The 17,454-nt window shown below is 42.5% G+C and overlaps 1 protein-coding gene across 1 annotated transcript in view; it reads right to left on the bottom strand.

The window, feature by feature from the left end:
- CCDC73 (coiled-coil domain containing 73) overlaps positions 1-17,454 on the bottom strand; it is a 242,138-nt gene that overhangs the window by 185,519 nt on the left and 39,165 nt on the right. The gene's annotated exons all lie outside the window — the stretch shown is intronic.

Genomic DNA, 17,454 nt, shown 5'->3' with positions numbered 1-17,454 from the left:
AAATACAAGAGCAGCAAAAAGAAAGCACAGTAAAATGCTCCCTCTAGTGTAAAAAAGAAAAGTAAGCAGTTTAAACGGGGGAATAAATTGTTCAAAGATACTACGGGACATTTACATGAAAAAGGAATGTAATCAAAGTACAAGGAGACAGAAGCACTAACTCCAAAGCATAGAGGGAGAAAAAGTTATAAGAAACAGAATCAGTCTCTTATTTTCAAAAAGATAAACCTATTCAAAGGACACCCCAAGTACAGGAGAAGAAAACACAAGCCTCAATTTTCAGTTCCAGTCAAACTGACATTAATAAAGAGAAAATGTAGGCTGAATATCAGGTTAAAATTTCCCACAGATCTACCAGATTGTGAAAATCTCCCAAAGAAGACTATTTAAACTGGAAAAAAAGTGATAGAAAATATGCTCTAGAGAAGTGGTTCTCAAACACTTTTTTTCGCGGACCACTTGAAAATTGCTGAGGGTCTTGCCGGACCACTTAATGATCTTTCCAAATGTTGTTTGTACCATTAGCTAACTATTGTAAAGCACTTTGGATAAAAGTGCTATATTAAAAAAAACCTTAAAGTTTTTCTTTTTTTTTTTTTTTTTTTACAAATAAAAGCACACAACTCATATTTTAATATCAGTAGTCTTACATTTCTAATGCAATGGATGTGCCCTTTCTTCCCCGCCGCAGCAGCACCTGAGCTGGGGCTGAGAAGGAGAGGGGTCTCTCCCCTGCCACAGAGCTGAGACTGGGAAGGAGGGCCATCTCTCCCTGGCAGCCGCAGTCACCTTTCTCTGGTGGCCGCAGCCCTGCACGTCCCAAATTCCCCCCACCCTCTCCTCACCCCACTTCCCCCTCTCACCTACCCCCTATTCCCCTCAAGGCCACCACCTCACCTTACATGTCCAGGCACCTAATTAGTGGAGCCATGCCTGTGCAGCTCCACTAATTAGGTGGGTGGCCCTTCATTCTCTCGTGTGCAGCTGCCCAAGCACGCACCTTAGAGGGAACTATCTGCAGACCACCTGAATGGAACTTGTGCACCACTGGTGGTCCATGGACCACAGTTTGAGAACCTCTGCTCTGGGGAACATTGCTGTACATGCATGGGGATGGACTAGAAACAAAATGACCTATATGGTCTTTTACGTCTCCTGTTTCTATGATTCTGTGGCTCCACGGAGTATGCTGTGACAAATCCAAATGATTAGTGTATGGTCACCCTCCTACACACCTAGGATCTTTCCAGGGTTGCATGTCTGAGGTCCATGGATTATTTTTTTTTTGCTGGCTAGGGCTCTTAGATACTAGAAACCATAAGAACATTTTGTTTTCAAATGACATTCAAGAGATATCTCATGCAAACAAGATAACGTTTTTATGAGAAAAATCTAGAAACTGACTTTCATCACACTATTCAGGGGATTCTGATAATGTTATAATTTCAATGTATATTGCACATTGTTCTAAACAATTATTTTGGCTATTTCAATTTAATTTTTTTAAAAATATTCCTATCAAGAAGTTTATATAATAGTCTAAAATCATGTTAGCCTTTCGAATAACCATACAAAACAGGAAGGTATTTACATCTTAAGTAAATTATGTCTGAATATAACGTGATCAACTGGTAGAGAACAGAGATGCAGTCTTGCTAGATTCTGAGTACCCCAATTTATATTGACATTAGAGGGAGCTGAGGGACCTTTTTTGGTGAAACTGGGGATACTGATTTACTTTTCCATGAAGCAATCAATATGTTAAATATTACTACTACTTCTTCTTCTTTCAAATATAAAATTTAAAAGCAATTGGTCTGCATAGGAAAGCGTGAATTCATAAATTACAGGCTAAATTCAGCCCTGGAATACCTCCATTTACTTGATTTTTCACAACGGCTGAACTGCTAAATTAAATCACCTACTGGGATTTGAGACTATAAACACAGGGAGCCTCAAGCCTGAGGTTTACAACACTAGGTCATGTCTTCTGGGATGAAACATCTAGTACTAGGTTTTTTTAAAAAAAGCCCTCATGATATGAAAGTAATATAATAGGAATTGGCAAAATTTAAACAAAATTAAAATACAATGAAAATAATATAGTGAATTATATGAGCGCATTATAGAATCATAGAAATGTAGGGCTGGAAGGGACCTCAAGAGGTCACCTAGTCCACCCCATCCCCCATGCTGAGGCAAGATTAAATATATCTAGACCATCCCTGACAGTTGTTTGTCTAACCTGTTCTTAGAAACCTCCAAAGACTTAGAAATCTCCACAACCTCCCAAGGTAACCTGTTCCAGTACTTAACTACCCTGATGATTAGCTTTTCCTTGATATCTAACCTAAATCTCCCTTGCTGCAAACTAAGCCAATTAATTTTTGCCCTACCTTCAATGGTCATGAAGAACAATTGATCACCATCCTCTCTGTAACAGACCTTAATATATTTGAAGAGTATTATCTTTCCCCCCGCCTTCTCATCTCTAAACTAAACATACCCAATTCTTTCAACCTTTACTCATCTGTTATAGACCTCTTATAGTTTTGTTGCTCTCCTCTGTGCTCTCTCCAGTTTGTTCACATCTTTCTTATGGCAGGTTCTGAAATGGTACACTCATTAATTAAAGCTCTTATTAAATGCTGTATTTTGAAAAGCCGTTTGACATGAGTTGAATGAAAAAAACAGTTAAATTGAACTTTCTTCAGATTACTATTTTTAAGATGAATGAGCTTATTGCACACTGACAGAAGTTTATTGCATTTGGAACCTTAAATTATAATTCTGCATAAAGGACAAAAGAAACACTCTATGATTCAGGAAGTCAGTTACAGAGTTCAAGAGTACCATTCAGATGCAGATATTTTCAAAACCCACTACAGGGTGTCATTCTCTAACCGTACGTTCAGGATTTGTGGCACTTCATTAAATTCAGAATATTATAATATTCCAACAAATCCAGCTTTCAAAGAACTATATGCCTTTTAAAAACTGGCACTGCCAATGTTCTGTCATTTTATACTTATTAGACTGAGAAAGACTGAACTGGAAAATTACACAAACCCTAGTATTTCAGATAGAGCATATATTTTGTTGCTATGGTTGTTGTTCTTTTTGTAAAGCCTGTGGCCATAGAGTCATAATAGGATTCTTATGCACATTACAACAGTAGCATTGTCAAGAAAAAAGTAATTTGCCTGTTCTGTCTGAATTACTAGTTAGTCAGACCACCGGGGTCTATACCCAGCTAACTTGTTGGTGCACATATTACATGATCTTAGACTATTTCAATTTAATTTTTTTTAAATATTCCTATCAAGAAGTTTATATATAATAGTCGTAGAAGTATTGGCTAACAGTGCATTATTTCCAGTTACTAATACAACATAATACCAACTAGAGGGAATCCTATTAATTGTGAATTACATTTATTTCTGTGCTGGAATGCTCCTGATGACAAATAAATAAATTTTATTAACCTGTGTTTTAATGTAGGGACTAGTCTGGAACCAGTCTACTACTTTCCCTTGTGGCTAAATAAATGTTAATTCAGGGGGCAGAAATGAAAAATTAGTGCACACTAACAGATAGTGCCCAACCCTTGCAGAAAGATAGTTTTACTTTTCAGACAAATAAAATATGGAATTCTGATTCAGGTCTTCAGTAAGATAATATAGTTCTCAGATACCACTGTGATGAGTGAGGTATAAAAATATAGATACACAAGTTTAATGGATAAAATGAACAATGAATTGGGGATATTTTTAGGAAATAGGAATTTCCACATAATTATTTGTATTAATCGACAGTTTCTAAAATAAATATTTTCATTTAATTTCTCATTTTAGGGATCTTGTTTTGAAGTCTCAGTCTCTCTCTCCAGTTACATATCTGTGATCATACAGTATTTACTCTAACATTTATCCCACAAGGTTTGAGGAAAATTACTACTTTAGTTAGCTTTCATAACAGTCTAAAGGACCACTTCCTGTTGCTTTCTTTACACCTCTTCTCCAGCTCCACTATCACATGATTTGTTAAATCGTCAGAGTTGCTGTAACTGAATGACTCACTGAATATCAGGAAACTGAAATGTACAAAAGCCACTGATAATTCTGCAGCACTGTAAATGGAGCTATAGAAGGATTCCTTCCATATCTCTGTTCTGAGTACCTTAAGCATTTGTTGTACTTGTATTAGTATTGATTTTATTGAGATCTATTGTTTTCATATATCTATATGGGAAAAAGTTAAGATGAGGCTACCAAGTGGCTGTATAATGATATTGTGATCTGCTTACCACTAGTTAAGGTTTGTGGTATATTTTATGTGGTAGGTAGCCAACTAATATAAATGTGAAAGGTAGCTATTATTTGTGCACAATACCCTCTCATATTTTTTTACAGTTACTTGCTGCTTGTTATACAGATTAATAAGGCACCGTAACTGTGGGGTCTAGATGTACATTACAGTACAGATGGTTCAAAGTTGGGTCTATTCACATTTCCCATTAACAGAAGCAATACATCAGGCCCAATGACATACTAAAAATATAGGGTCATGTTAAATGGGATTGGATACGGAGTTAATTTTTATTAATGGGGTTGTACCTTTGTCAAGGTTCCTTCCCCACTCTGAACTCTAGGGTACAGATGTGAGGACCTGCATGAAAACACCCTAAGCTTATTTTTTACCAGCTTAGGTTAAAACTTCCACAAGGTACAAACTATTTTACCTTTTGTCCTTGGACTTTATTGCTGCCACCACCAAACGTCTAACAGGGAAAGAGCCCGCTTAGAAACATCTTTCCCCCCAAAATCCTCCCCAAACCCTACACCCCCTTTCCTGGGGAAGGCTTGATAAAAATCCTCACCAATTTGCATATGTGAACACAGACCCAAACCCTTGGATCTTAAAAACAATGAAAAAAGCCATCAGGTTCTTAAAAGAAGAATTTTAATAGAAGAAAAAGGAAAAGAATCACCTCTGTAAAATCAGGATGGTAAATACCTTACAGGGTAATCAGATTCAAAACATAGAGAATCCCTCTAGTCAAAACCTTAAGTTACAAAAAGACACAAAAACAGGAATATCCATTCCATTCAGCACAGGTTATTTTCTCAGCCATTTAAAGAAAACAGAATCTAACGCATATCTAGCTAGATTACTTTCTTTTCCCAGCAAAAGCATCACACAGCCAGAGAGAACCTTTGTCGTCCCCACCCCGCGAGCTTTGAAAGTAACTTGTCTCCTCATTGGTCATTTTGGTCAGGTGCCAGCGAGGTTATCCTAGCTTCTTAACCCTTTACAGGTGAAAGGATTTTTCCTCTGGCCAGGGGGCATTTAAAGGTGTTAACCCTTCCCTTTATATTTATGACAACCTTCTTTACCACATCTGAATTTATCCTATAGAATGGAGAGACACCTGACTAGCTAGCTAAATGCCCAACAAAATTTCCTTTGACTGTGAATTTAATGTGTATCTCACTTCTTACATCTATTTCTGAAGATGGTCAGCTTTGATCTTGGGGCCTGTCTACACAAGAAAGTTGCACTGATTTCATGTAAATCAGTTTTAAAACCAGTTATTTTTATATATATATGTGCACACACACACACACACAAACCTAGTACAAAATCTTGGATAGACAGTTTATTCCATTTAAATTTGTCAGTAAGGAATCAATTTTGCTAAAATTGACATCACCTTCTTTTTAATCAAAATAAGTGTCTATACAGGGTTTTTCACCAGTTTAAACACAATTGATTTAAAAACATCTTTAGCTAAATTGATGTAAGTTTGTGTGGACAAGGCCATAAGCCACCCTTTATCATGTTAATAAGCTTTTAGATTGTGAAAGAGATCCATACAAAGATGCTAAAATGGGACAAAATAGGTCTCATCAACACTGACACTTTTGTTAAAATCTTCTACAGTTGCATCTCCTGTGGTGGGAGCTCTAGTGTAGGCAAGGTTCTGGTGGACACTGGCATCTTAATAACCCTGTTGTCTAAGTATCTGATCTCCCTTAACATTTCTAACATTGCTAGGAAAATGGTGGAATGTTTTAACAAATTCCCTGTGAAAACAAGGCCTTAAAGTGAAGATAAACAAACATAAAAGGAGGAAAGACAGGCATAGGACAGGGTCTCTGGAGACTTCTGCCACATATTCCCAATGTCATCCAAGGCATATCACTTAATCTGTTTCAATATCCTAGTCTACAAAATGGATATAATACTGTACTTAACTCACTGTTATACAATAGAGTAGGTATTAACTGAGGTTCTGTAGATCTGCAGCTTCATAGCAAGCTTGATCTCACAATATCCCAAAACAGGCTGCTGAAAGGGCCTAAAACCGGTGCTCAAATTACAGGAAGGCTTAGGCAGATCTGGGCCTTGTGACAGTGGGCTCAGAGGGCCAAGCAGCCTAGTGTTTAGTACACCTTACTTCCAACCCCTTGCCTCCCTGGCAAGACAATAGCCATAGCTGTTCCTGACCTAAAGCTGGGAATCTTCAGCTTTCCACCTGCATCTGGGCCTTAGCCCTTAAGGGGCTGTGGTAAGGGAACCCAGCCCCTCCTGTTCCACTGGCTTCCAGCTGGAGTTGTCATCTATCCATGTTTTATCAAGACAGTCCAGTTTTGGGCTTCTGTGTCTGGGTGCCATTTAGGATTGCCAGGTGCTAATTTTCAATTGGAAAGTCCAGTCAAAAAGGGGACCTGGGAGTGTCCGGTCAGATGTATTGACAGTACACCAAAAGTCTGGTTACCATGGGGTAGGGAGAGGCACCAGGTCATTACCCCATGCCAGCCCCTGCTCAGCCCAGGGCCACCTCCTACCTGCAGGCAGGCTCCTTATCAGGCTCCAGTAGCTCCCGTCCCAGCCACAGCTATGGAACACAGGGAGCCTGGGGATCAAGGGGGAGATAATCCAGCAAGTGATGGCGGGGGAGGAAGGGAGAGGAGTGAGGATGGGGCGGAGGGAAGAGACAGAACAGGGGGAAGGGCCTCAGGGGTCCAGTTACCAGCAATTAGAAAGGTGGCAACCCCAGTTCCAGTGGGAAGCAACACTGACTCCCTATAATAAGTTTGAGTTCCCTTCTGTGGGCTACTTCCTACCAATAGATCCCTTCAGTTTGGGGCATAGCCTCTATAGTCCAATCAATCAATTACCCTACAACCAATGAAGTCCAAAGGAGCAAGGCCCTGCCAGACCTACAAGTTTTCAAAGAGGATGATAACTAGAAAAAGCACTGCCTATGGGATCTTATGTACTCTTTGAGTCTCCTCTCAATTTCAACCATCTGTCTAGCTTCCTGGAGAAGGATTCCTCTCTCCTGCTGCTTTAAGGTGACCAGATGTCCCAATTTTATAGAGACAGTCCCGATTTTTGGGTCTTTTTCTTATATAGGCTCCTATTATTCCCCCTACCCCCGTCCCGATTTTTCACATTTGCTGTCTGGTCACCCTATGCTGCTTGTCCATCCCCTTTGCCTGAGTTTCTGAGCTCCCTTTTAAACTGCTTCCTCCAGTCAGAGCATACCAGCAGGCCTGGAGGTGCAGGGCTACTTGGACCCAGTGTGATTTTGTATATTCCATCACAGGCCCCCTTTACTACTTTTAGGGACTTACTTCTCTCTTATTCAAAGGCACCAGGAGGACCATGTGTAGGCTCCCTCTACTTTTCCCTGAGGAACATACCTTGCCCAGCTTGGCCCCCTTGGGGCAAAAGCTCCCAGCACCAAATCCTCCAACCCAGGATGAGTGAGAGCTAGAGAGACAGGGGAACTGGTTGACTGAGAACAAGGAGCTGCTTCATCAGAGCTCCTCAGAGCCCCTAGCACTAGTATCAGTGTCAGAGTTCTGCCCGTCAGAGTTGGCAGCAACAAGGGCCGGGTTCAATATCTAGGGGATCCATTCCAATAACACAATGCAAACCGGCTCGACCCACTGACCTGGGACAAATATATACCACCCCCGCTGGGCGCCTCCAAGAGGCAATACTTCCCCTCTCGCAAGCACTTAGTCTGAGTGTAGCAAAAGCCTTTTAATAACAGAGAGAAACAATGTGGCATTATGTTGGAGAAACACCACCAACAGGATTCATAACACAACCCATGAGCAAAAAAAAACCCACCCCAAGCAAATTGGGGCATGCCCTTTTCCCTTTGGTTCTTGAATCCAGCAACCCCAAATCACCCAAAGTCCCAAAAGTCCAGTGACCCAAAAGTCTCTGTCCCTGGTCAGGGCAGCCCCAGAGTTCAAAAGTTTATCTGCGGAGCTTTACCTCCCAACCTGGGTGGAGATGGGACGGGGGTAAGAGGCACCTTACATGATCTGAAGCTGACCGCCCCACAGCTCCATAGCTGTGCTCCGCTCCGCCAGCCGCCCCACGAACTCCTGCGCTCAGCTGCGCTCCGCTCCGCCAGCTGCCCCACAAACTCCTGCGCTCAGCTCCGCTCTGCTCCACAGCCCACAAGCAGCTCCTGCCATCCACGAACTGCTCCGCGTCGAACTGCTTCACCAGCCTGTCCACAAGGCACTCCAGCCGTCCCACAAACTGCTCCACAATATATCTTCAGGCTCCCCCACTACTTAACACAACACTCAGTGATTTCAGCTCTTAGGTGAATTCAGCTTGTAATAGGGGAGCCCCAGTGCTGGTGCACTGTTAGCCCAAAGTGAGCTCAGCAGTCTATAACTAGACTTCTAATGAAATCAAAATTAGCTCTGATATTCTACAGTGGAGAGAGGAGAAAGTGCAATTAGCATGTAAGGCCCTCACCAAGGAGCCCATGCCATCAAGTATTAATACTTGTCCCCAGCCTCTCTCTATTCACAGAGTTTTGGAACCCATGACCCTTGCCTAGAGAGTGCTACTTAGTTGATGGTGAATCCCTCCATCATAACAAAAGGCCACATACAGTTCCAAGCACAGTTCCCATAAGCAGGGTAATAACAATTTATTCTTCCTGCCCCAATAACAGAGACACTGGGGATCCCACAGCAGCCAAAGTGACCATTTGGGCAGCTATGGTCTCATTCTAGATGGGGCGGGTGTGCCTATGCAAATGAGATCAGCCCCTGAAGTTCTTTTCCACAACTTGCCACATGTCACCACCAGATGTCAGGGTGGAGCTCATCCTGACACTGCTTACATCAGCATTGCACCACCATTGCTTTCAGCTACCACTTTCCCCTCCCACTAGCGGAGATCAGTGCCTGCAGCTCTCTAGATAAGCCATCCTGCATGGGAGGAAAGTGGTGTTAAAGCCACTGGAGGTGCAATGCAGGTATCAGAAATAAGGATTTTCAGCTGTACCTGCCCTATCTCTGGGCAGCCTATGAGCACAGCTGAGCCACAGCAAGGTTGTCTGATTGACCACTCCACTTGATTGGCCCAGGAAGTCAGCAAGCTTGATCTTAAGTCCAACAGCATCAACTGATCTCTGGTTGCTTAATATTTACATTCGTACTTGTGATTATTTTTGTGCTTGTCTTGTTCCCAGCCCTGCTTCTGTCCTGTTTCCTTTCTGGCTCTGGTTCCTGACTCTAGCTGTAATCCCTTGGCTCTGGCTTCTGCTCCTATCACCAGGTACGACCACTCATGCCCTAGTATGTGATAGGGGGACCCTAATGCTAGGGAGTCTGCAGGGATGCAGTGAGGCAATTCCTTGTTCTCTGAGAGCCTCAGCGGATGATAACACACTGACTTTAAAATATCCAGGGGTGTGTGTTTGTGTGTGAGAGAGAGAGATACGTAATATGACATCCACATAATCACAAGTTTATTCTTTTTATGGCTGTATGAGATGTTAATATCCCTGGAATTACTGAACTATAAGCATCATGGATATGTTCCTTCCACAAACTGTATTAATTCTTGTTTTTCTATAGTGGATGCTGGTTTTAGCATAGGGCAGACCTAGCACAATTTACATGACTTCCATTAATGCGTTTCCAAAAGTCCTAGTTAGTGTGAATTCTGTACAGACTGAAGCATTCCATGTTAGTCTGAGGGTAAAGTCTGGGTTTGTGAATCTGGATCCTTGGCTTGCAAAAGGAAAGAGGCTATTCGGAGCAGAGCAAAAAAGGGAAACTGCAGTGGCAGAAAATAAATTTACTTTGTGATTTAAATGTTAATGAAACTTTGAAACTGTTCTCTCCCTCTTACCTAGGAACAGAAAGTCAGTTTAGAAAGAAAAATAAAATTAAAAATGTGTACTATTCTCTCGTTCTTCTCCATTGAGCAAATTCGTATCTGGATTGAAACTGTGTGACATGGATCATCTATATTCTAGTGGCTAGATTTTTCAAGTGCTCAGCTCCCATTGTTTTCAACGGATACTGAGCACTTCTGAAAATCTGATCATTGAGGTCTCCCTGTACACCTTCCTTCATAAAATCTGAATGGACAGCATGCTACCATACTCTACCCAAAAACCCATCATTGGTGACTGTTTCCTTTCCAAACAAATATATGCCTTGAACATGCCACATGCACTACTCCCATATCTTGTGAATCTTGGTATTTTTTAAAAAAAATCCAGGTCCTGGACTCACTTGATTACATCAGACTCTCAGCTTTCATTTCAAATATGTTCCCTGTCCTAATGGGGAAGAAAAGCTTAAAAACACAAACCCCCAAAACCAGAAGACACATAAGACCCCAAATTTATGACTTTGGCTTAAAAATGTTTCTTTTTAATGTCATTACTCTTCAGGGCCACACTCGGGATTTTTGAATTTGAGGGGCTGGCAATACTGCTCAGATCACAAGAAAGTTAACTGGAGTTCAGCCTGCTCTTTCTGCATTGTTGTTGCGGCTACACCTTTAAACACTCTTTCTTTCTTATGAATCCTCCATCCCACCAATGTGACATCTATCTAATACTCCATGTGTCAGAAATTGCTATTTCACAGGTAGACTACATTCCCAACAAAACTGCAGCTGTCCCCCAGGATTCCACTTATTAACAACCTGCTGGGATAACTGGGACTGCCCAGCTCATCAGATATTTTATTTTATTGGGGTTGATCTAATTATCTTGCCCTGAGGGGAACAGGCAGTGTAAGAAGGGAAGGTGTGACACAGTACACAGACTGCTACACACATGTTCACTGTACCACAGAGGGGGAAGACAGGAAATCTTACTGCAGTTAAAATAGTGGAGAGAGAGGTCAGGTGAGGAAGTGGATTCATTTCAAAGCTGATTAAAAACTGAGTTGATTTTATTTTATTCTGGGTTCATTTTCCACAGGAGAGTCTCGCATTTTAAAAAAGAAATTAAAATGTGTACAAAAGTGAACACCGTATTGTTAAATGGTTGCTAGAATGATGGTCCCAGGGAGAGAAGTTTTCTGTCTAGTCACAGGATGGGTATAGCATGGGCAGTAGCATGGCAACTTTCCCCTACAGTGTGCTCTATTGATGTTCCTCAATCAGGACCTGAAGGAACCAGCTCTGGGATAAGAAGTGACTCTGTCTCTGTAGATAATTCAGCACGGTCCTTTCTGATGAACAGCTATCAAGAATACCAATTGGAGTCAAATGTGTTTTGTGATTGGGACTCCAATCGAGCTGGACTGAGACCTTCCAAACTCATCTCACATAGGCCACCAAACATGCCATTAGATCAGGGGTCGGCAACCTTGCAGAAGTGGTGTGCCGAGTCTTCATTTATTCACTCTAATTTAAGGTTTTGTGTGCTTGTAATACATTTTAATGTTTTTAGAGGATCTCTTTCTATAAGTCTATAATATAGAACTAAACTATTGTATGTAAAGTAAATAAGGTTTTCAAAATGTTTAAGAAGTTTCATTTAAAATTAAATTAAAATGCAGATCTTATTAGTTTAGTGTGATCCTTGCCCTTGCTTTTCCTTGCTGAGTTTCCCAATGTCTGGCACCTATTTGGATACTTTAAGCTGCACACAGGTTTCTGAGTGATCAGTTGTTAACTGGTTCCGAGAAGGACAGAGGACAGATTTCATGTGTGAAAATACCTGCTCACACAGGTATGTGGATCCAACTGCTGAAAGCATTGCAAACACAATTTTCTTAAATTAAATTTCACTGGCAGGGACATCCAGCAAGTCAGAATAGAGGCCCCGTGATCTCTCTTGGTAGCTTCAAGTGCACTCCGCAGATCTCCAAACTCTGATGCCCATAATTCTGAGCTTTTTTTACTGAATGAGCTGCATTTCGAAATCTTCAACACCTATCCACTGAAATACAGACAAATCCAAGTCGCTTTCGATTAACTTTTCAGGTTTAATTACAAAAGAAAGCATTGGGCCAAATTGCTAAAAATCTTGAAATCTGTCAGAAAATTCTGATTCCAGTTCTTGCATGTACATTCCAATCTCATTGACACTGACAGTGCAATGTGTTGATAGCTCTTTTATGTGTTGGAAGTAGCGGAAAGTCGAAGTTTGAATATCCCAAGAAAAAACTACTAGTTTTACAACAAATGCCTTCCAGGCTTCATAAAGATGAGGAACTGTTTGCCCTGCACCCTGGAGACAGAGGTTGAGTTCGTTTAGGTGAGCGGTGATGTCAGTTAGAAACATGAGCTTACACAGACATTTGTCATCATCCAGTTCAGGGTAGTTTTGTCCTTTTTCCAACAAAAAGGCCTTGATTGCATCAAAACAGTTTACAAAGCACACCAAAACCTTGCCACGACTTAGCCACGAATGTTGCTGTGAAGTGGAATGTCATTATAAGCACTGTCCATCTCTTCTAGCAGTGCTTGAAACTGTGAGTCAAAGCAGATTGAGCAACAAGGAAATTCACAATTCGCACCACTATATTCATCACGTTATTAAGCTCTGAATTAGAAATTTTAGCACACAGGTTTTCTTGATGGTTGATACAGTGAAATTTGACTGTCGAGCGGCCAATTTGATCTTCAAGTAACTTTACAAATCCGTTCTGTTTTCCGACCATGGCAGGAACACCATCTCTTGTTACACAAAATATTTTTCTGATGTCAACTCCTCGTTCTTCAAAATGGCTTACAAAACTTTCCACTGTATCTTCGCCCTTTGTTGTGCTGTGCAGGGGTTTTAGGTAACAAAGTTCCTCTTGGATTTCATTGGAAGCACAATATCTTGCAACAACTGCCAAACATGGAACGTTGTTTATATCCATGCTGTCATCAACTGCAACGCTCAACACTACTATGTCTTTTAATGCAGGTGTCTGCTTTTCGTTAATGTTTTCTGCCATTTCTCTTACTCGTCTTTCAACTGTTCTGTCAGAGATAGGCTGTTATTTTATTCTATATAAAGATATGATCCTATTTGGCAAATCACTGAACAACACCTCTGAACTGCTGAAAAAAACTTTATATATTCCCCATCCGTAAACAGCTTTCCATTTTTTGCAATGTACTGTGCAATCTTGTAACTTCCTTCTGTGGCTTTATTTTTACTTACACCTAAACATTTAAAAACACTGCTTTGCTTCTCATATCCTGCTACTACCTTTTTGATCGATTCAGTCTTGTCTGCTTCATCAAAGGTTTTCTTGTGCTTCGTTTGACCAATGTCATTGAACATTTGATGTGCAACAAACAACACTTTCACAACAGAAAGCACAGACAGCACGGTCCTTCTTTTGAATAAATCCAGATGTCTCTGTCCAAAAAGGCTGAAATGAATGTGCATCTAACTTTGCTTTCTTAGGAGCTGACATTTTGTCAAATGTACCCCTCAACTTACAGTGGGGGGGGAAAAAATCATGACAGACGACATGCACAATGTCAAATGCAGTGCGCTGTTCCACGTGGCGTGATCATGATGTAAGCAGCAAATTAGGACTTAAAAATATCCCAGTACAGTGGTGCTGGAACAATTTTTAAGGTGGGAGCACTGAGCTGCACCCCCTCTTGACCCTGTCTGCACCCCTCACTGCCCCAGGCTGGGGCCAGTGCGCCACAGCTGGAGGAGGCTGCAGAGTCCCGGGCCGGTGACTGGGACCCCAGGCTCACAGCGGAGCTCCCCAGACTGGCGGCCAGGACCTGAGCACCTGTGAGTGTCACTGAAAATCAGCTTGCATGCCACAGGTTACCTACCCCTGCATTAGATGGTAACGATATCTAGCTAGTACTGACCCACCTATGAGATAGAAGTGAGAAGCTCTGTATCCTGTTGCTAATCCCATAAATTATCTGGTCTCTCTTTGTCCAGTTGTGATTGTAATGGATTTCAATAAAACAGGATTGCCATTGGGACCAAACTGTGGACTTGTACTCTCTTTGGAGAGGCTGGGAATGAACATTAAGGAGGGACAATAGAAAGGATGCTATGCAAAACCCATTCTTCTGGATGTCTAAATGAGTTGTGGAGAACACACATGTAAGAAGACATAGGGTAAATTTTTCATAACAAACCTAGGTCACTTAAGAGCCTATGTCCCATTTTAAGAAGTAATTTAGACACTAAATTTCAATGAAAATAAATTTTTATGGGCATATCTGGATGTGGGGGATGGAATTGCTGTATTGTGGGGTTTGGGTTTTTTTTTGTTTGTTTGTTTAATGTTTCACTGTTTGGATTCCTTTGCCTCCCATCCCCTTTCAGCCCGTTGACTTCCTTTGTCTCCCATCCCCTTTCAGCACCCATTCCTCTGCCTAATGTTGTTTATATGTGCAGTTGTGTTTTTGTGTCAGGGGTTTCCAGATCCATATAAGCAAAAGTGGCCTATGCCCATCCCAAAGAGAAACAGGTGTAGGCATGCTACCTTAGGACATCTACTAGCACTTGTGTGTAGAGAAGGGGGTGTTTGGGAGTGTTGGTTCAATATATTTAACTCAGTCCATCTGTCCAGCATATTTTTATAGTGCATTCAGTCTATTATCAGAACCTATTTTTCACCATTGCTGTTGGCCAGCTTCACAGATACAGACTTTCAGAACATATTTTTGGATATAACTCCTTACACAACACCTGTACATAAATTTTGCAATGATCTCGATGGCCAGTGTGACACTGGCTTTTATGTGAGACCTTGCATGACATTCTTTGGTGAACTAGAATTTACACACCAGACTCCTGAGATTCCTGTAACCCCTCTGCACCCCTTTACCAGTTGACATTAAGAGGTTCTTAGGTCACAATCAGGACAGCAGCACTTCAGGTATAAGTAACGTTCCTCCCCACAAAAATAAATGACATATTCACTAAGTATCTCTTCACTGCAGGGTGTGGATGTCATAATGTAAATATGTATCTAGTATTATCTTGCCTTCAAACGGTACTTTATCTCACAGGAGTTTTACTTTTCTCCTTTTATATACACACAAACCACCATCACACTATTTGGTAAGTAAATCAGAGGTGAAAGTAAGCCGCTATGGCATACCGGTAAGAGCTGGTACACAGCTGACCGTACTGGCAGGGCCACTGAAGGGGGGCGCAAAAGGGGCAGCTTCCCTGGGGCCTGCCAGAGCCCCCGGGCTCGCCACCTCTACCGTGGGGCTCCAGCGGTGATTTAAAGGGCCTGGGGCTCTGGGTCGCTGCTACCGCGCCAGCATCTGGGGCCCTAGGCCCTTTAAATTGCTGCTGGAGCCCCTGGGCTCCTGGCCACTGCTGCTATCCTGGGGATCCGGTGGCAATTTAAAGGGCCCGGGGCTCCAGTCACTGCCCCTGGAGTGGCAGCGGTGGCAGGGGGCTCTGGCATCAATTTAAAGGGCCCAGGGCTTCCAGCTGTCACTATCACGCCAGCAGCCAGAGCCCCAGGCTCTTTAAATCGATGCTGGAGCCCTGGGGTAGCAGCGGTGGCTGGGAGTCCCGGGGCTCCAGCAGCGATTTAAAGGGCTGGAGCTCCAGGGTAGCGCTAGCGGTGGCAGGCACGGGCTGTTTAAATCGCCACCAGAGCCCCGGGTGGCACGGGCCAGGCAGCGCTCAAGGGCTGGCTGGGGGAGTCTGGCCCCCGCCCCACCCCTTCCACGGGCCCAGAGCCGCCCTTCCACCTTGCTCAGGACCCCAGCCGTCCTGTGTACCAGTACGTCCCTTAAGTTATTCACCCCTGAAGTAAATAAATAATATCCACCCATTACAGACAAAACTATTAAGTATAATCATGAAACATGAATCACTTGTGATTCCTGACCAGCACAGACAGGGATTTGTTTCTGAGAATTCTGCTAGCCAGCTCATTATATATTCTACCCCAATGATCCTCAAACTTTTTTGGTTTACAACCTTCAAAACGGCCCAAATCCTAAAATGATCTTTTTTTCCAGCATGCTGGGAAGGAGAGGTGAGCTGGTTGGGCTAAGTGAGGGAACTTGTGGAACGGAGGTGCTTCATCCCCTTTGCTTCAAAAGGGTCTGAATTCAGCTCCACAGCTGTTTTAAACACGCCTTCTCCTGCCTGGAAGATGAGTACTGTGTGGGAAGGCAGTCTGAGGAAACATTCTGAGTTTGTGTGGTAGGCAGAAGGAGTCCTTAAGGACCTAATTTATGCTTTGTTTCCCACGGTCCCTGGGAAGCAATAGCCCTAGTAAGGTGAGTTTCAGCCAGACACTCTGCCCTCTGCAGCGGGAAGGGGAGGTTAAGAGTAGGCAGAGGGAAAGTCTCAGTGCGCTTGTACAGGCTCCCCAACCACCAGAGAGTGGGGGGAACACAAGACCCTCACAAAAAACCCCAACTCATGGCCAGGAAAGGTACATTGCAGGGGGAGGATCCCATCTGCATGCTGTGGCAAAAGCCAAGGGGCTGAAGCGGGGCCAACATCATGGTACAGGAGCCACAGCGGGGAGAGTGTAGGGTGGGCTCACAGTCCAACCCCTCCCTGGGCCTCCTACCCCCGGGGTCTAGGATCTAACCTCCCCTTATGACAGCTCTGTGCTAGTCAAGAAGGTCCACTGTGCAGGAGGTATTCTCAGGCACAGGTAGTGGAACTAGGGGTGCTGGCTTGAAATAGTTTCCATTACATACAGGGTTTACAGTTTGGTTCAATGGCTCTCAGCACCTCCCCTATACAAAGTGTTCCCGCACCTTTGTTCTCAGGGAGCTGTTTCTGCCATCTTTAAGGGCCTTTTACAGCCCAACTGAAGATGTTTTTGTTAGTGAAAGTGTCAATCTTCATTGCAAAAAAGACTAAATAGGTGAGCTCAGCTATAGGTTGGGGTATAGTATTGACCTTGTCTAGCTACTTCACAGTAAAAACTACAGTACCTTGTCTCCACTAAGATTTTTCAGTAGGATAGCTAATGTGTGTTAGTTATCCTGCAGTAAAAACACATCTTTAATGGCAGTAAAGACAATGCCAAGGTGTATTTTAATCTGTTAACTAACCCATGTTACAGTCCTAGTGAAGACAATGTAGTTGTAATCTCTATTAACTATTCTGTTCTGTTGGGTTTATCTTGACCAGCTAATATGAGTTAAAGTACAACTGCCTTGTCTTTACTAGGCTTGCTACATGGATTA

Source organism: Lepidochelys olivacea, assembly GCF_965140295.1.
Source record: "Lepidochelys olivacea isolate rLepOli2 genome assembly, chromosome: 6".
Taxonomy (NCBI): domain Eukaryota; kingdom Metazoa; phylum Chordata; order Testudines; family Cheloniidae; genus Lepidochelys; species Lepidochelys olivacea.
Note: the sequence above shows the minus strand (reverse complement) of the source record. Positions and strands in the feature narration are given on the sequence as shown.